Source organism: Nanorana parkeri, unplaced genomic scaffold, assembly GCF_000935625.1.
Source record: "Nanorana parkeri isolate BGI_ZX_2015 unplaced genomic scaffold, ASM93562v1 scaffold807, whole genome shotgun sequence".
Lineage (NCBI taxonomy): Eukaryota > Metazoa > Chordata > Amphibia > Anura > Dicroglossidae > Nanorana > Nanorana parkeri.
The window spans coordinates 645,375-650,707 of NW_017307075.1; the positions used below are offsets into that span (position 1 = coordinate 645,375).

Here is a 5,333-nt window from a genome sequence, read left to right on the forward strand (position 1 = left end):
CATAATGTTAATGGTACTCACAAACAAGCCCCTTTATCAGATCACTGATGAAGGGGACTTGCCCCTAAAACATGTAAGTGCTAAACTGCATCACTGGCGAGTCCCGTGATGGCGGATTTCTCTGTTTGCCTATGCTGTCCATTTCAGTTCTGCAGTTAAGATCTTGGTGTGCTGGATTGGTGTTGTTTATGGCCATGTCCTCACCATGTTTGTGAGTAACATTATCCATTTTTAAGTGTCTTTAATAAATGATATTACACAAGGAGGAGGTGCTTTTTCCTGTTTTCTGTTTTTTAAATGTGCTTAAAGACTCCTTGGTTGAGGTTATGAGGGCTGTCCCCAAGTGAAGTTTGGATTGAGGATACACCAGTGTGGTGATATCAACACCATTGCTATCTGTTTGATTAACTATTATGAAGTCTAAGGAATTTCTTTATCAGATTACAAGTACATTTATTCTCTTGAAAGGTAAACATACAAGGTATGAAAGTGAACTAGAAGGATTTTTAAATGTCCCCTTAACAATTTCCTGTTAGGGAAATAACAGAGAACATCCTTTTTCTCTTCTCCTAAGGGCCACATGGCCAGATTTAGTCATTTGTATTCCAACCAGGGAAGTGATTCTGTATTCTGACCAGGAAGGAAAACAACTAGAATAAAATGTAAATCTATCAGGCTAACACAACAAGAGATTAAAAATGCACTTTGTGTTATAAAATTTTAGTATGTGGTATTTGGCACTCTACAGTATAACATTTTTATCTTTAGTCTGAGTGCTTTTTTAATATCTTCATTTTTCAGGCTGTAAATAATTGGGTTGACTAACGGAACCAGAACTACATACAGAGACGCAAAACATTTGTCTAGTTTTGGTGAGTAACTTGAAGTGGGCCTCATATACAAACAGATGATTGTCCCATAAAAAATTGTCACACAGGTCAGGTGAGCCATACAGGTAGAAAATGCTTTATGCCAACCTTCTGAAGACTTTATATTAAGAACAGATGAGATAATAAATATATATGATATTATTGTGAGTAGAAATGTTATAATGGCTAGTATGGTCCCTTCGATGTAGTTTAAAAGTTCTATTAGAGATGTGTCACTGCAGGCAATGGGGCTAGGTCACAGAAGAAATGGTCAATGAGATGAGATGAACAAAAGGATAAATTAGAGGTCAGTGACAGACCAATGCAGTTTTTTTAACATAAAACCATACTGTAATGTGTGCCTAATTGTAATCCATGGTTGTTTCCCTTCTCTTTGCTGCTCTTCCTTTTAAATCTGTATCTGTTCTCATGCTGGGCAGAACTTCTGTTTTGCAGCAGACTGCCTTGTCTCAGGAATGGATATATGGGGGTTGATTTACTAACCTTATAAACACACCACGAACATATATACACCTCTGTAGTGTGTTCCCTCCCAGCATGATCTATTGGTGGAATCTAGACACCTTTGTAGTGTGTACACACCCAGCAGGTGTGTTGTGCAAAGCCCTGCATGAATTGCAAGGTGATGTTGTGTAAATTAGCTCTACATTGTGTTGCTTGCGTTGATGAATGCAGGGATGTAAATGCATAAGCTAACCATTTTTGTCTAAACTGTGAAGCAGCATTATATATGCATCATGTGCATGATTTTTCCATATATGGCATTAGTGGAAATATGCTTTTAGAGACCTATTAGTTGATAAATATGTTTTGCTGTGTAAAAATCACACGCACCTAGTGCGTGCGTGTGTTTAGGTTAGTAAATCACCCCCATGGTGTCTGTGTATAGGTTTGTATAGGTTTGTAACCTGAGCCAGCACTACAGGAAGAGGCCCTGAGCTGCAAAGGGAAGTTCTCCCCAAGCATGAGAAGACATGAGGATTCAAAAGGAAGAGCAGCAAAGAGAAGGGAAACTACCATGGATTACAGTAAGGCACACATTACAGTATTGGTTTATGTTAAAAAATCTGAGAGTTTAATGTCACTTTAAGCTCATAAACATGATATAATGAAGAGGGTGGCAAATGGCTATATAGCGGTCATAGGCCATGGCTGCCAGCAAGATGATCTCCGTACAAGTCAATGACACAAAAAATAAATTTGAGTTATATATCCAGCAAATGAAATGGTGTTTTCCTTTGTTAAGATTATAGCTAATAGTTTGGGTAAAATGTTTGATGGAGAAGCAATGTCAATAATTGAAAGATTCACTATAAAGATACACATTGGGGTGAGTACATGAGGGGTTGTTAATATAAGAGTCACAATAGTGAGGTTTCCAGCAATCATGGAAATATAGATGAGCAAAAATATCAAGAAAATTGGGATTTGAGTGCTGGGAAAATAAGAAAATGCTTGAATTGAAAAACCTGACATGTTGAATTCATCTCCTGGTTTTGGTTTGTTTAAGATCATTCCTATAGAGAAAAGAAGTATCATTGTACCCAATGATAGTCCAGAATTCTTCTTACATATAAGAACATATTTACCTGGCTATAATTTATTTGACATATTTACTGTATTTGTCAACACGTTTGCACTGATAACATGTTCTTTGTGACATTCGGTATATTTTTCAGTTAGACATTCTGTATTTCCTAAAGCAACCCATCCAGTTATGGAATGCCGCTAATAATTCTATGTACATTTGATAATTAAATAAAATCAGCACATGTTTTGTGATTAATAATAAGGAATTAGCAAGAAGAGCATTGATTACCAATTCCTTCTACATTTGAGTGCAGGTTTGAAAAAGAGTTTAAGTGGGCCAAGCATTATATCTATTTTTTTCATGATGAGTGCATGCATGCTAATATATTTATTATCATACATATTATCAATAGATATCATATCTATTATCATAGATATCACAGTACCCCCTGACATTGCTTCCATTTGCTTTCCTTTCCAGAAGAACCATATTTTTCAGTCATCATTCAGGGTCAGTATGTACTTACTGAGCCTTGATTCCACCTCAGAGGTGACCCTATCATGTAAATCCTGGTGTCAGTGCATTTATTGACAATGTTCACAAATGTCTGGCACAGATGAGCCCCATCTGCAACCCCTCACCTTGTAACTTGCTACAGAGTCACAATGCTGGTTCAACAGAGGAAATGCAACACGACTGGAATGCAGGTAAGCATCTTTATCGATTCACAGCAATCCATAGTTGTTGTTTTTTCTACCTTCTGGTAATGTTGGCATTCCTCTGTTGAATCTGCAGGATATATTGATTGAAAAGGAGCCAGCCCATGAATGTAGGGAGCATATCCACCTATATCCAACTAATCAAGTTACACTGTTGCAGTCTGATCACTTAGGAAGAGGAGACTGGTGACATCATCTCTGCCTAGGTAAAGCCACTGATCTGGAGCTTGAGCTCAAGGACATTTAAAAATTATACTGATGCTATGGGATATTGTGGCATATTAAGGATGCATCCATGCGTACTTGTAAAGTTACTGGAAGGTTCACTTTAACACATGCTTGATTGCTACTGTATGTGCAAAAGCCCTTTCATCTTAACTTCACTTGTCCTAAAATGTTATTTTTATGCAAAAACATAATACACATTTGTCAGTTTATATTTTTGTTATCTAAAATGCCATACTGTACTTAAATTCCGTTATTGTAGCCCTGGCTGTCAAGCTAATAAAATATCTGCTTTGAGAGTCGCTAAACAAGGACAACATTTGTGATTACTGTAGGAGATCTGACTTTCTGACTTTAGTAATAATAAGCAAACTGGATAGATCTTCTTTAATAATAAGCATGCTCCCTGTAAACTTAATTTAGCAAGCAAGAACTCATGGACTGTTCCAGCAATCACAACAAAAATATATAAAAATAAAATAAAATACTTGACAAAATGAATACTTGATTGACATGAATTCTATATTTCTCGATGGGCACTAAAGTATTCTATGACTTCACACTAACTTTATCTTTGTGTTAAAGCTTTGTGAATTGAGCCGATAGTCTGGCCTCCTGGCTTTCACATCCACTTTTTGAGCTCTGATGAAACTTCACTAGTGTCTATGAATCATCTTCATCTTACTGGCAGGTTAAAGGACTATTGTGTACTAAGAAATACACAGATCATTGTACACACCTGGGGCATATGTACTCTAAAATATTAGCATACAGCTGAGTTAGTTTACCCATCCAACTGTTTTAAACACTCTGCTGCCTTCTGGGCTGTGTCTGTTAAGAATGCTATGTTGACCTTGTAAGAACATCCAGTAAATATTAGCCGTGTGTTTTATATATATACAGTCAACATTAGTAATACAATTAAAAAAAACAAGTATGTTACAAAGTTATTGTAAGAAATAGTATACATTAATGTAACAATTAACCCTTTTTGGGTCTCTGTAAGTATAGGTAGATGTTCAGGCTTGTCACAATACTGTACAGCAATGTGTTAAGGGTTGAAAACTCTACCTCTCTTTTATTCTCTGTGAAGCAGCATATTATTCCACGGGGGCTCAAGTTTGATATAGTTGTTTCAAAACTTATTAAACTAAACCTCCGTATACTAAAAAAAAAAAAGTTTTCCCACTGACACATACAGCATGATGCATACAGTATATGGCTGCAAGTTTGCAGGTACTTTGACAAGCTGATACCTGTCCTTATGTCCTTCACCAGAGGTCATGTGGTTCACGAGGGTACTTATACAAAAATCATGGCATTGTAATTAAAACATGATGTTAGAGGGGGGTCAGGGGAGGGCAAAAAAGCCAACATCCTAGCCTGCACGGGAAGGGACCAGGTAAACAGAAAAGTGGGTATTATTAAATAGCATCCAGTTATCAGAATGTGAGGTTGGTAAATCCTTGCCTTGAACAAATTGGCACATTTAACATAATTTGGAAAGTTCAACAGAGTATTAAGTAAAATATTAAAAAAATATCAACATATACTGTATACAGTATGTCATATTTTCATACCCCTTTGAAGCCCAGGTAGTAAAATACTTACCTGCATCCCATCTCCTGAGATCTTCACTGTGCTGCCCTGTCAGCAAAACCTAATCCAGCCCTGCAGACGCCATCACCTAACAGCCAAAACTCCATGCATTTATTTCTGTGGTTGGTCAATACTAATGGTGGCTTCCAGCCATTTAGAGAAGTATGGACAGAGCCAGGGAAAGGCTGCATATTGAAGATCTTAAGAGGATGGATGAACGTAAGTATTTTACTACCTGGGCTTCACTAAGTGGGGTGGGGGTATTAAAAGTAATGTTGCCCTTTAATTATATTAATATGCAGTTAACAGGGATTTTTTCTAAATGAGATACATATGTCACAGCCCTTAAAAAGGTTTGATAGACCCAAA

The 5,333-nt window shown here is 36.9% G+C and overlaps 1 pseudogene; it reads right to left on the bottom strand.

Annotated features, from left to right (window-relative positions):
* Positions 1–720: 720 nt before the first annotated feature.
* Positions 721–2,279, bottom strand: LOC108794050 (annotated as a pseudogene).
* Positions 2,280–5,333: the final 3,054 nt, after the last annotated feature.